Source organism: Rattus norvegicus, chromosome 5 (genome assembly GCF_036323735.1).
Source record: "Rattus norvegicus strain BN/NHsdMcwi chromosome 5, GRCr8, whole genome shotgun sequence".
Taxonomy (NCBI): domain Eukaryota; kingdom Metazoa; phylum Chordata; class Mammalia; order Rodentia; family Muridae; genus Rattus; species Rattus norvegicus.
In genome coordinates this window covers 79,296,511-79,312,000 of record NC_086023.1, presented here as the reverse complement: position 1 = coordinate 79,312,000, position 15,490 = coordinate 79,296,511, and the positions used below count along the sequence as shown (strand labels likewise).

Here is a 15,490-nt window from a genome sequence, read left to right as displayed (position 1 = left end):
CTATGTTTGTTATGCCCAGTGTGACACACGGTCGCCTGCTGCCTATAGATCAGGATACAGAACTCTAGGCTCCTTCTCCAGCGACGTCTGCCCGCATGCCTCCATGCTTCTCACCATAATGAAAATGGACTCCAATGAAACTCTAAGTAGCCTCAATTAAATATTTTCCTTTACAAAAGTTGCCCCACAGGCTAGAGAGATGGCTCAGTGGTTCAGAGCACTGACTGATCTTCCAGAGGCCCTGAGTTCAAATCCCAGCAACCACACGGTGGCTCACAACTATCTGTAATGGGATCTGATGCCCTCTTCTGGTGTGTCTGAAGACAGCTATAGTGTATTTATATATAATAAATAAATAATCTTTAAAATTAAAAAATAAAAAAAGTTGTCCCGGTCATGATGTCTTTTCTTTTTTTTTTTTTTTTTTTTTTTAAAGATTTATTTATTTATTATATATAAGTACACTGTAGCTGTCTTCAGACACACCAGAAGAGGGCATCGGATCTCTTTACAGATGGTTGTGAGCCACCATGTGGTTGCTGGGAATTGAACTCATGACCTCTGGAAGAGCAGTCGGGTGCTCTTAACCACTGAGCCATCTCTCCAGCCCCTATGATGTCTTTTCAAAGCAGTAAAACCCTAATGAAAACAGATAATTTCATTTCCCATGAACTTGCTTTGAGCTTGGCCTCCACAGCTCCCAGGTCCACCTTAACTCTGGCAGCTATTCAGCCTCCACCACAGTGAGTGTGGTGAGGCAGCCACTGAGTCTGTCACATGTTTGTCAACTCTCAGAGACCACTATCCTGGTTATCTGACGTCCATTATCTTAAAAACACTGTCAAAATATCATCATTCTGATGGGATGATGGTTAAATTTAGGTGTTCTCTTGACTAGTGGGTACTTGGACATTGGTCACACATTACTGTGTATGTGTACAAGAGTAATTCTGGATGAAATTAACATCTAAACCAAGTAAAGCAAGCAGCTCCCCACCCCCAAAATGTTAGACTCATCCAAACAAACAAACAAAAAGAGTAGGAGGAAACTCAATGCTTCTTACCTAAGACATCATTCCCTGTCTTTCGACAGGGACACCTGTCCTTCTTAAGCCCCAAGTCTAAAGTTTCCAATAAGAATTTATACAATTGGCTTTCCTAGGGCTCCAAGATAATTGTGATTTCCCAGTCTTCATAACCATGTAAGCCAATTCTTTATCACAATAAACCTGTTCCCCACCTCCCTCCCCCCCAGACACACACACACATACCACACATGCACACGCACACACTGGTTGAGTGTGTGGGTACAGTGCTGCTGCTTGCAGTTTAAGTCAGTACAGTTCTAAGACAGAATTTTATTAAAAGGCAAGTGACTACAATAGTCACAACACCTTTTCCACACTCTTCTCCAAGATTTGTACTTTTGTCATAGCTATGAGGCAAAAATACCTCATGAATAAAATACAAGCTATAAAAGGCGAAAAGTAGTATGAAAATGGTGTTACACAGACTCAGGCAAAGCACGTCATAGTTCACAGAATGTCTCCATAAATCTATTTCACACTCTGAACAAGGCTCAATTGCTAGGCACATAAGTTGCACAGTGATTCCAAAACTGGTTCAGAGGTTACAAGACTTACCCAGACTAGAAAAAAATAAATGCTATGTTGCACACAGCTTTATCCCAGTACTCAAGAGGTGAAGACAGGAGAATCCTAAGTTCAAAGCCAGCCTAGACTATATGGGAGAAAAAGCAATCCAAGAAATAACAAGCTCTCAACTAAATATTCTTCCATCTGTTTCATTTTTTAAAAAGATTTATTTATTTTTATTTATATGAGTACACTGCAGCTGCCTTCAGACATACAACAGAAGACTGCATGGGATTCTGTTACAGATGGTTGTGAGCCACCATGTGGTTGCTGGGGAACTGAACTCAGAACCTCTAGAAAAGCAGTTAGTGCTCTTAACTGCTGAACCATCTCTCCAGCAAATACTGTTCCTCCTAACAAACCATTCTACAGTCTAAATACACAGGTTAGGAAGCTGGGGGAGCCTGTGACTGGGTCGGTCAGATCTATGTCAGAGTTCCTGTCATGGACTTATTCTGACTCAGCTGACCCTGTCATTTGATCACTTAGAACTCACAGCACATCATTTATAACAACCCCATGTACACACTCCTCTTCCTCTCCCCTCTTGCTTCTACAGAACCTAAGGATGGCTTGCCCACAGAGACCACTAAATCCAGGTGAGTCCTTTGTGTTACTGCTAATTGTTCTTCCTCTATCTAGTGCCTCTCAAACCTTCTGGGCACCAATGTAACCCAGTGGGCTTAAGTAAACAGTTTCACAGTCCTTAGACGGGGGAACAAAATACTCACAGGAAATACGGAGACAAAATATGGAGCAGGCACTGAAGGGAAGGCCATCCAGAGACTGCCCGACCTGGGGCTCCATCCCATATGCAGCCACCAAACTCAGTCACTATTGCTGATGCCAAGAAGTGCTTGCTGACAGGAGCCTGATATAGCTGTCTCCTGAGAGGCTCTGCCAGAGCATGACAAATACAGAGGCTGGCAGCCAACCATTGAACTGAGAACAAGGTCCCCAGTGGAGGAGTTAGAGAAAGGACTGAAGGAGCTGAAGGGGTTTGCAATCCCATAGGAAGAACAACAATTATCAACCAACCAGACACCCCAAAGCTTCCAGGGACTAAACCACCAATCAAAGAGTACACATGGAGTGACCCATGGCTCCACTGCATATGTAGCAGAGGATGGCCTGTCCAGCATCTATGGGAGAAGAGGCCCTTGGTCCTGTGAGGGTTCAATGTCCCAGTGTAGGGGAATGTCAGGGCAGTGAGGCAAAAGGGAGTGGGTAGATAGGTGGGGGAGCATCCTCATAGAGGTGGGGTGGGATTGGGGGTGGCATAGAGGGTTTCCAGAGGGGACCCTGGGAAAGAGGATAACATTTGAAATGCAAATGAAGGGGGCTGGGGATTTAGCTCAGTGGTAGAGTGCTTACCTAGGAAGCGCAAGGCCCTGGGTTAGGTCCCCAGCTCCGAAAAAAAAGAACCCAAAAAAAAAAAAAAAAAAAAGGAAAGAAAAGAAATGCAAATGAAGAAAATATCCAATAAAAGAAAAGAAGAAAAAGAAGGAACTCGGAAAAGGGGTCAAAGGTGATTTTCTTCAGCTCTGCTTGCAGACCTGTTTAGTAGCTAAATGACACATAAACAGCAGAAGAAAAACTGAAAAGTGTTCACTCTTGAAAAAAAGAAAAGAAAAAGAAAAACCAGTTTCAGCCTCAAAGGGTTTGAATCAGCAGACTTAGGCTGGCCCCTATGCATCTTTAACTCTCAGATCCCATGAACTCAAGTAAAAGCAGACTTGATAGGCTAAACATCTATAATCTCACAATAACACTACAGGGAGAAATACAAGGGGAGGCAAGAGACTTTTCAGAGGCTCAAAGACTTCAGCTTGGCTGACACAGCAGCAAAAAGAAGCTGTCTCTAACAAGGTACAAGATGAGGACTGATGCCCAAAGGCTGTCCTCTGAACTCCACACGAGCACCACAGCACATGCTTATCCCTGTGAATAGACACACACGCGCACGCACACACACACACACAGAGAGAGAGAGAGAGAGAGAGAGAGAGAGAGAGAACTGAACAACAAAACGGCTAGCTAACAGCTAGGTACTAAGTACTCTATAAGGTACTGTAGAGAAAGTTTATAAAGTTATCCAGGCCCTCCTGTACATAGCCAAAAATATCCTGACAGATTTGCCCAGTACAGAGATATCATCTAGTGGTCTACACTCGTGCATATTTGGACCAAACTAACTGGACTCACTGGGGGAGTTGGGGAGACAACAACAACTGCATGGAATTGGGAGGAAAATATAGAATGGCATCTGGGAGGAGTTGGAGAGAAGTGTGTATATGGGCTGAATATAATCAAAATTTATTGAATGCATGTATAAAATTCTCAAAGAACAAATAATATTATAATTAAAATATCATCCAGTCTTTTTCTAAACAAGTTCAACCTTTCTTATCTTACAAATAACTAGTGCTATAGAGCCTCAAAATTCAGGGTCTTACACAATCAAAACGTCAGCTTTCAGGAGCAAACTTCTAAGGAAGAGGTGGACCTGCTTAGTTACCATGCAGGTGGCTGTTGCAATGCACGCAAGGGAAGCCACCTTCTGAACTAACTACTGTGTCTTCTTACAATCTGCCCTCAGTCGAGCTCCTTTTCACAAAGCGCTGTTTACAATCCGTTCTCACTAGTTTTATTAGTTGTTCAATTTCACCCTCACCCACTCCCCTCCCTATGCTTAGCAAAAAGTCTTCACTCATCACACATGTGGTGGACACACTGTGAAAGAAGTTTAGCCTCCTCGACCTCCACTTCAAGCTTCCTTCTTATTCTCACAAATACTCTGCCATTTCTTTTCACGAAAATGTAATCGACCTATTGTTTCCTGTCCAAGATTTCTATCTCCTTCCTCGCCGATCTTTCTTACACAGAGGGTCTTATGGCCGTCACAGTGCTGGCATCCTTCTCTTTTGCTGACTTAGCCTGCAGGACTTCACTGTCTCCTCCCTGACACATAAGCTCAGTGCTTCCTTCCACAGTAAGAATGGGCCTGGCTACCAGTTTCTCACAATCATTTTATTTTAAATGTCTCAAAGACTAAATATCCACAAGGAGTCAGTTCCAGGCTCACCCAAAACCTTTTCTCTATTTAGAGGAAGAAGGGGAAGCGGAGGAAGGGGAGGAAGGAGAAGAAGAGGGGAAAGGGGAGGAAGAGAAGAGGGGGAAGAAGGAGAGGAGGGAGAAGAGGAGGGGAGGAAGAAGAAGAAGGGGAAGGGGAAGAAGAGGAAGTTTTTTGTTTTGTCTTTTTATAGACCAGGCTGGCCCTGAACTTGCAGAGATCCACCTGCCTCTGCTTCCTGGATGCTGGGATTAAAGGCAGACCCCACTATTACCCAGTCAACAATCTTTTTGACAGGGCTGGAGAAAATGCTCATCATGTAAAGATGTTTGCAGCCAAGCCGGACTCACAAGATGGAGGGAGAGCACTGACTTCTACAGGCTATCCTCTGACCTAGACATCTGTAAGGAGAGAATTATGCATCCACACACACCAAGACCATAAATCAAAATAAAAAGTACATCTTTAAAACTTTACAATATATTATCTTTCTGGACATTTTAATCACACGTCAGCTAATTGCTGAAAAGTTCATTCAGTGCGTTTTTTATTACTGAATAGTTTTCTTTTTGTAATAACTATGAATACTGGCTATGTTTGATCAATTCACAATAACATAATATAGATAAATGGCCACATAAAACTCAAAAATTTTTAAATTGAACCATATAATTTAACTAGTGACCAAAAGAGGCAAATAATCTTATATAAAAATCTTATTAGGAAAAAAAACCAGCCATCAGCTTCACAGCACAAACCAGCCAACAGAAAACTGATTCCAAAACCAATCTTGGGATGTTTAATAATGTATACTTTTATGACAGGACATTCAGCTGCTGTTTTACCTTCCAGCCAGACTGAATCGAATTTTAACCCTCCTGATGACACTGTACATGTGCACGCAGCAAATACAATCCACTGAAGTGAAGCCGTGTGTGGAAAGGGCTCAATTAAATGGCGGAATGTTTCTTGTAAATTAAAGCCCTACTGAATAACCACCTTCCATGCAAATTATCTTTCTTGGTGGTTCGACAATACGCCATCATCATATGTAGCTGCTTTAATACATGCTTATTTGTAATGCTTTACATAATGAATTCTCCCTCTTTATACCCTTAGAAATGAAAATGAAAATGTAAGCTTTTTAATTTTCCTTGCTAGATCCTTCCATGAACACACCAGTGGGAAGACACTGTATCTTTATAACATATAATGCAGAAGAATAATTTAATCACATGCACACTACTAGTACTTTTATCTGGATTTTTTTTAAATAGATTTCTTATGAAAAAAATACCATGTTACTCTTTCTTCTCTCACAAGTCCATTTTCCCAGCAGCCCAGCTCATTCCCTTCTCCTTCCCTCACACCTTAAGTTTCTATTCTTAGACAAAAGTCATATGCTGAAGTACAAGCAGAAACCAGAGCGTGTTAGCAGGACAGGCCCGAGTCCACACACATCCTAAGCTCCATACACCACTACAATGTAGGGCTCAGTGGCCAAGCACTTGCCTAGCAAGCAGAAATTCTGGCCTTGGTTCTAGCACTAAAGCAAACTGTACATCCAGCTGGATGTGATGGTTCACGCCTGAAATCCCAGCACTAGGGAGGACTCTTGTGAATTCAAGGCCATCTTGGGCTACAGTGATTTCCCCAGTTAGCCTGGGATAGAGTATGCCTAACACAAAGTTGTTGACCAATTCTCTAAGGGGTTTAAAAACACAGAATAATTAAGTTACAAATGAAGCTAAGAGATACAGTGTCTCTGGGTAACACTTTGACACTGCCAGGGCAGAAAGCAGGACTGGTGTCCAGAAGCTCTGCTGGAACTAATGCTTCTTGTAACACACAAGAAAAACTCCCCAAAAAAATTAAGCCAAAACATTCATTCATAGTAATTTTCTTATTTCCACACATCCTCCTTAGCATTCTTATGCACACATCACCAACCCAAACCCAGAAGAAAGTAACATCAAAGGTGTTCTTGAGGAATCTAAAAGTCACAAGCCAGTCCTTGGACTTGAGCCTGGCTTAGCAGGAGAGCTGGGGAAAATGCTAATCCTATGTCCTGCTTTCTTGATGCATGAGGGACTTTGGTGATGCATGCCTGCCTTCCTTGTTTCCTTCCTTCCACCCCCAAATACTAAAACTTTAGATTGCCTACTAAGTCATAAATATTAATCACACCTTAAAAATAATTTCTCAGAGGCCTGTGATAGGGCACAAAGAAAATTCTAAGTGACCTCTAGGTTCAATTAAATACCACAACCATTAATAAAAGCAATAATCACTGAGTGTGTAAGTACCTGAGATCTGTTAGAACTCACTACAAAACCACCACACTTAATAGCTGAGTCCTCTTCAGGTCTTAGACACGGTTAACATGCCCACAGAAAGCCTGCATTACAAGCTATGGTTCTGCAAAGAACCATAAGCATGTCTGTAGTAAGCTAGTGTAGTAGAAATACATAATGTCTCCTGACATTTGTCCTGTTACTCTTTCAGGGTTAAACTGGTGCATTGTGGTCTACATATAAAGTGCCCCCCCACCCCCCCACGAAATGCTCATGCACTGAAGGCCTGGTAGCCAGATGATGCCTTTCTGGAAGCGTCTGGACTCTGAGGGCTCTGGACTCCATGATTAAAGCGTTGATGGAGGGGGCTGGAGAGATGGCTCAGTGGTTAAGAGCGCTGACTGCTCTTCCAGAGGTCCTGAGTTCAAATCCCAGCAACCACATGGTGGCTCACAACCATCTGTAATGGGATCTGATGCCCTCTTCTGGTGCATCTGAAGACAGCTACAGTGTACACACATATAATAAATAAACAAATCTTTAAAAAAAAAAAAAAAAGCGTTGATGGAGCTATGACTTGAAGCATTCTTACCAGGCCATGATGGAGACTTAAGAGACGAGGTCTGCTGAGAAAAGGGAGGCCACTGGCAGCTTCCCTCTGAAGGGGAGTGTTGTGTCCTCAGAGCTCCTCCATGCTTGGCTTCAAGTCTGCCCTCATGCGATCACTCTGCTCACCACAGCCTTAGGCTGCAATGTTCTATCTCACCACAGGGGCTAGGAAACCTCTTAAAGGTATTGCTCCCACTTTTCTTAATAGAAACTAATAGAATTCTACACACTGCCCCAAATAGCCACAAATACAAACTAGATTAGAGACAGCCTCTGGATATAAAGTTATCTGTCCGTAACTACAATGGAGACAAATAATCTCAAATTATTTTCCACACACATTCATAGTACACAGAGTTAAATTTCATTTTCTCCATTCTTCAATTTCACCAAACCACTGTCATATTTTGAAATGTTTTAAACCTGTAAATGACGTGTCCTTAGGTTACAGTCACTATGTGAGGTCAGTGGTCTTTAGCATCTGGAGTTAGAGAATATGCAAATGCCAGGATTGTGGTAGCATGTTTGGAGGGTGGTTACATCTCCACCACTGTCCACTGGTCGCTCCTCACCGCTGTGTCTGTTCACCAAGCTCTTCACCACGCTGACCTACATACGCACAGAGCGAGTCCCTGCCCGCTCCAGCAAACGAGCGGCCTTTCTAGAAGCTGCCTCTTGCCATTCAATCCTGCCCCACATTTCAGAGCACTGTCACTTCAGAGAACATCACAACATCTAACGCCAATAAAACAAGCGTCCTTCCCTCAGAACTCAGTAACTAACTGAGAAGGCTGCACTCAGCCCACAAATGTGCATGACTGATACTACTGCATTAAGAGGGCTAGCTTTAAAATGTCCACAATAAATCACCTGTGTGACCTGTGAAAGACACAAACACAATGCTTTAAATAAAAAATGCTTTAAGGCATATATCTCGGGGGCCTGGAGAGATGGCTTTAAAGACATAAATACTTGAAGATTTCAGATTTTATTTACTTTTATTTTATGTGTATGAGTGTTTGCCTGTATACTCATATATGCACCACCCCTGTGCCTGGTGCCCAAGGACACCAGAAGAGAGAGTTAGATACCCTAGAACTGGCATTAGAGATGTTAGCCACCCTGTGGTTACTGAGAGATGAACTTAAGGCCTACAGAAGAGCAGCCAGTGCTTTTAACCACTGAGTGCTTAAAATTTTTCTTGAATTCAATTTTCTGAGCATCAGGGGTATGGAGGGTGGGGTGGGGTGGGGGCAGGGAAATAATGGAGTCTTCCAGATATTTAAACTTCGGTAATAATTTCCTTTGTGCCTGGCACTCTACCCACAGGAGCTCATTTAATTCTTAACTACAAGTCTCTGAAGCATGTACTGTACATGAAGCATCATCACTGTAAATGTGGGAACGAAAGCACAGTCAAACATCCCTACAGCCAGAAAGTAGTTAACAGTGACCAAGAATAAATTCAAAGCCAGTAAGACTGAGGCCAAAGCTTGCTCTTAACCAGGAAAGCTTGCTCTTAACCAGGCCAAAGCTTGCTCTTAACCAGGCCAAAGCTTGTTCTTAACCAGGCCAAAGCTTGCTCTTAACCAGGCCAAAGCTTGCTCTTAACCAGGCCAAAGTGCCTGTTACTGAGGCCAGCGCTGCTGTGGTGATTTCTGAAACAGACTTAGATTTCTTTTCTTCACAAAGACTTTATTTTTTCAATGAAGACTAATCAAATTATCAATCACAAAAGCCACTCAGGTGTGAGAAAGTCACAGATTAAATGATAGAAGATGTAAACTATCAAAAGGAGCCAGAAGCCTGCTTGCTTCACTTCTCCAGATCGATGGCTGCTTCATCGAGTAAAGCAAGGGTAGAAAATAGTTTCTACAGTCCCTTGGTTCAAACGCATGAAGATCAACGTAAGAAAACCTAACTCCTTAGACAGCTGAAGGTACTGTCGTTGTCTGCTCTCGGTAACCACATTACATCCACCTTGGGAAGACAGAAATACTTAATTTCAAAGATTTTCAAAGACACAAATATACAAAACCTTTTGTGTTTTTAAAAATCCTTTTTTTTTTTAAATGCTGGTGAGATGCTTCAGTGAGTAACTGAGCTTACCGACGACCCTGACAACCCTAATTCCATCCCCAGAACCTGTGTGAGAAAGCTGTGTGGGAAAGGTGGGAAGACAGTCCATGGAGGGCTAGCCTGGGGTACATAGCAAAGCAGCAGAAACAACAAAGACTTTGCCTCAAAACACAAAATGAAAGGCAAGAACGCACTCCTGGAAAGCCAGCCTCTGAGTCAGGTGGTGGCACATACCTTTGATCCCAGCACTCAGGAGACAGAGGCAGGTGGATGTCTCAGTTTGAGGCCAGCCTGTCTACAAAATGAGTTCCAGGACAGCAAAGACTACACAGAGAAACCCTGTGGGGAGGTGGAGAAGAGCCCTCTGACCTATACACACACTTTTAAAATTGCATAATAATAAATAAAATACAGCAAAATTCTAGAAGTATAGCAAAAGAAAAAAATACGTAATGTACAGTGCCAGATCCAAAGGAAACTCCAGCCCTCCGAACTCCAAAAGGCAGTTCCTATTCCAGAAATGAGTCTTGTCCCACCTCCTTATCAAGGAGTCACTTCCCTCGTCTTCCTTTGGCAGAAGGGACATACGACTCTTTCACATACACCTGTGGTTGGAGACCAAAGCCCATGCTGGCCTCCAGGCTCCTACAGTCTCTATTCACAAGTATCCATCAGACATTTCAAAGCCCTTCTCACCTCCTCCATAATGGCAAGGTCCCCACACCAACTGTATCTCCACTTTTCTCTCCCTCTCTTCTCCCTTCCATGGAAGATAGCCCTATGTCCAGTCTGTTTACTTCTCTCTTTGCTCTGGAATCTTCCAGAAGCCTCTGGCTTTGTCTCTCTCTCTCTCTCTCTCTCTCTCTCTCTCTCTCTCTCTCTCTCTCTCTCTCTCTCCCCACCCTCATCTACAACAAAACTTTCCCCCTAATGGAGAAATGGAGAAGCCATTTCAGTAAATTTTCTACTGTGCCCTTCTACACTAACAGCCTATTAACAGTTACTTTTGTGGGGGCTGGAGAGATGGCTCAGCGGTTAAGAGCACTGACTGCTCTTCCTGAGGTCCTGAGTTCAAATCCCAGCAACCACATGGTGACTCACAATCACCTGTAATGAGATCTGATGCCCTCTTCTGGTGTGTCTGAAGACAGTTATAGTGTACTTACACATAAAATAAATAAATAAATAAATAAATAAAAACAGTTACTTTTGTAAGTTTTTCGATGAATTTTCTGTATGCGTATTTAAGTTAACTGTCAGGATTAGGCAGATGTAGAAAACAAGTGTTATTCCCTTCTCTTTCTGTTTGAAACTTTACAGCAGGAATTTTCTGTTTGCCACAAGCTTCTACATGGTCTGGCCACCTCACACACCCTCTCCACCCCTTCCAATCATCTCCCCAGTCCTTTCCTCTTCCACTCACTTCTGACACTCACTCCTTTCACTCCACTGCACCCTGAGCTTCACCAGACACATTTCTTTTTCTGTTTTTAAGATTTATTTATTTATTTATTTATTTATTTATTTATTTATTTATTTATTTATTTATGTGTGTGAGTACACTGTCTCTGTCTTCAGACACACAAGATCCCATTACAGATGGTTGTGAGCCAACATGTGGTTGCTGGGAATTGAACTCAGGACCTCTGGAAGAGTGGCCAGCGCTCTTAACTGCTGAGCCATCTCTCCAGCCCATCATACATATTTCTATGGACTTGCTCTAAACATCTTGCTTTATTTTTAAGTCTGTACATAAAAGGCACTTTTTCAGTAAGTTCTTTTTTGTTTGTCAAAATAGGGTCTCACTACGGTGTCCTGGCTGCCTGGAGCTCACTATGTAGACCAGGCTGGCCCCAAATTCACAGAGATCTACTGGCCTCTGCCCCATAAGTGCTAGGACTATGGTGTGCCCAGCTCAGTGAGTTCGGTTTCGGTTAACTCTTATCTCAAATGTCAAGCCCTAAGCCTGAAGTATCTCTCATCCCTCTTCCCTGCTATTTTCTCCTAAACACCTATCTCTTACGGGCTCTTCTATCTCATTTGGTCTCTCAGCCCTACTCAAATCAAAGTTTTTATAAAGGCAGAGGGCTTTGTTTTCACTGACTTCACAGGACCAGAAAAGTACCCAACACATAGCAATTGCCTAATAAATATTTTCTGTTCTGCAAGGATTCTATCCTAAGTACTCAACTCTGCACAGCAGCATAGAAGAAACCACAATGCTGGGCATGGTGGCACACTGTAATCCCAGGACTTGGAAAGTGGAGGCAGGAAGAATGCAAACTGTAGGTCAGTATGAACTACATAGCAAATTCAAGTCTACCCTGGACTAAGTAACAAGATTCAAACAAACAAGTAACTACAGACAACAAATGGTTTGGGGATATCAGCTTTAGGTGTGTGTCTTTTTTCTATCCCTTATATTAGAATTCTTAAACTAGTGTGATTGCATTTATTTATGGCTCTTGAAACTTCCTATCATGTCCTAAGGAAACTCCACCCCCCACACCCACACCCACCCCAATTTCTGGGACCTATTCTCCAGCAAAGAGCCATTTTCTTATACTGTCAGAAGGGGCCAATGGCTCTCTGTGGAGCCTATTGGCACACCACAGAGCATGCTGGCCCCCAGGCTCAGCCAGTCTCTCACTTTGTACCTGTGGCTCTTCTCGCCCCATCACCCTAACAGCTTCTCCAGCTCTCGCAGGCTTTCCTGTTTCTCATCCCCTTATAAACCTACTATTTCAACTATACACGCTCTTCTTTCCTCTCTTGCCTCTGTCTTCCTCTCTTGCTCTATAACCATACCCCATGGCCCTGTCTAGTATGTTGATCATGTTCAGTTTATTATTTCCTCTCTGCTCTGAACTCTTCCAAATGCCTCTAGCTGCACTCTCCCTCAAACATACCTTGGAGTAGTCGTGTCCTCAGTTTACATACTGTCAAATTGCTTTCCAAAGGACAGTCAAGGAATACAGCGACTAGAACCTCCTTGTGGGGTGTGAACTCTAAAACCCAGAACTGGTAGGATCCACAGAAGGTGGATACACACATATACATACTCAACACATACAAAACAAATCAAATTTAAAATTAAATAAGCAACACAATGTTGAAAGACATCAACTCTTGGCCAGGTGGTGGTGGTGCACACCTTTAATCCCAGCACTGAGGAGGCAGAAGCAAGTAGATCTCTGTGAGTTCAAGGCCGGGCCAGGTCTTTAGAGCAAGTTCCAGGACAGCCAGGACTACACAGAGAAACTCTGTCTCAACCCCCCACCACATCAAAAAGACATCAATTCTTTATTATAGTATTACTTCATTTTCTTGATTGTTCCTTCTTTAAAATTGGATGGATGGATGGATGGATGGATGGATGGATGGATGGATGGATGGACGGACAGATGGATATGTATCTGCAGTGCTGGGGGTAACACTGGGGGGCCTTGTGCATGAGAGGGAATACTCTACCTCACTGAGCTAACCCCAGAGCAACCGTTTTCCTACAATGGCAAGTTTAAGTATATAGTCAATTGATCTTTTTATTGGTGAACCTTTCTCAAAACTATCTAGAATCCCATATTGTTGCTTATTGTATGTAAGAAAATACTTGCTTCTCAGATCAATAGTATACTCTTAGGAAGACAGGTATGGGCTAGGGAAACGGCTTAGTTGGTAAAGTGCCTGCCTTGCACTGCAGAGACCTGAGTCTGAGCCCCAGAAACCACATTTTAAAAAACAAACAAAAAACTGGGAGAAGGTGGTGGATTTCTCTGAGTTTGGGAGCAGCCTGACCTACATAGTGAGACTGTCTGAAAGACAGAAAGAGAGGCAGGTGGGAAGAAAAAGAGAAGGAAAGAAAGTGCTGGGCATGGCCATGTGTGTGCTCGAGTGACTCTATACACAGGCACAAACAGGCAGGAGGGCCCTTGCGTCCCATCTTAGTCACTGGGAAGACACCACAACCAAGGCAACTCTTCTGAACGAAAGCAAGCCCCCAACTAAATGCTGCTCTAGTCCCAGGTCTCAACACCCTCTATATTCTGCCAACGAACAGCATGGACAGTGAAACCCTCTTCCCTGGTACCTACCTCTGTCTTGGTCACTGTTCTACTGCTGTGAAGAGACACCATGATCAAGACAACTCTTATAAAGGAAAGCATTTAACTGTGGGCTTGCTTACTGGTTCAGAGGTTTAGTCCATTATCATCATGGTGGGGAGCATGATCATAGGCAAACAGACACAGTGCTGGAGAAGTAGCCAAGAGTTCTACATCCAGGCAGCAGAAAGACCGGACTTGGCAAGAGCTTTTGAAACCTCAAAGCCCCACCAGCAGTGACACACTTCCTCTAACAAGGCTACACCTAACCTACATGAGCTTATGGAGCCATTCTTATTCAAACCACCCCTAGTGTGGCTGGCCTGCCAGTCTAGTCTACGTGCAGGCCAAGAGTGACCTTTCTTGAAACAAGGAGAGAGAGATGGTGGAGGAGCCTAAGAAATGACACCCAGAGTCATCCTCATCTCTACCATGCACACGCATCCGCGTGGGGCTCTCTCAATGTCACACACACACACACACACACACACACACACACACACGAAGCACACCAATGTCAACAGCAAAATGACCTAAAAAAGGAGAGCAACAGGGTAAATTTATAAAATTACTACTTACTTTTTTAAGGCAGGATATCTCCTTATGCAGCCCCAAGGCAGCTTCCAGCTAGAAATCCCCCTGCCTCACTGTCCTTAATGGTGGCATTACAGACATGTGCTACCACACCCGGCTTCAAAACTAATTTTTAATATGAAAGTCAACTCCTTTATGGGAGGTAGAGGTTTTATATCAATGTATACATCATTAAAGAAGTGTATATAGAAAACATACTTTGTGGTAAGACTTTTGACTGCCAGAAAGAACATAGCCAGTTGGATAAAATTTAAGTAGGATACATACAAATCAAAAATTCATGTATCAAATATGTTCACAAGTACAATATATTCATGGAGAAATGCTATTTATAAGACTACGCATCTTTCCTTATGTTCAAGAGAGAAGACACTTGCAAGACTAAGATATCAGACAATGCTTATCTTTCAAGGGCTGCTCTGCAGGGAGCACAGGGACATTTCAGCTAACATTTCATAGGTATATCTTCAAAGACTACTCAAATAAGACGGGTAAGTCAGTCAATTTAATGGACTTGTCAGTAGGGCTGATTGATGCTTTCTGGAACTAGGACTAAAGATACAAAACTTCAAAGGTAAGACACTGTCCAGAGAAAGAAAAATAATTTTAAAGGTTTCCGCTTGTTGACCTCCATTTCCAAAGGCAAACACAGGCACGCCTGCTTTACTTAAACTCATCAAGGAAATATGTCCACAAAAAAGTTAAACAGTGAACTTCCCCAAAATGTTAACCTTCACTATTGGAGAAACCCACTAATGTTGAGCTCCTAGTTTTCTGAAAATGGCCAGATAAAGTGAATTTCTAAACCAAAACTGCCATGAAAACATTAGCAAACCTGTCATTGTAAAAGAATTAAACTACCTTCAGTACTGGCTTATCATTTAGATATTAGATGTGAGATCTATATCGGATATCTATTTAGATAAACAGAAAAACTGATCATCTAGGTAGGATCAAAAGGGTCTATGTGTATGAGAGTTTAGTTCTGCTAATTTTAAAAGACAGAAGACATGAAATTTCCAAATTTTACCCTTAACAAGATAGCCCTCATTTCAGTAAAACTGTATCAACAAACAACTGATCGAG

At 42.6% G+C, this 15,490-nt stretch overlaps 1 protein-coding gene and 1 long non-coding RNA gene across 3 annotated transcripts in view; one reads left to right on the top strand and one right to left on the bottom strand.

Annotated features, from left to right (window-relative positions):
- The window catches only part of Kiaa1958 (KIAA1958 homolog), a 146,152-nt gene that overhangs the window by 120,859 nt on the left and 9,803 nt on the right, over window positions 1-15,490 (bottom strand).
- Window positions 1,868-5,207, top strand: LOC120102886 (uncharacterized). Of its 2 annotated transcripts, XR_005504789.2 has the most exons (3): window positions 1,868-2,040; window positions 2,215-2,254; window positions 5,026-5,207. It is a non-coding gene; the product is annotated as an uncharacterized LOC120102886 (long non-coding RNA). The 2 variants fall into 2 exon arrangements; XR_010066533.1 differs by having other exon boundaries at window positions 1,868-2,254.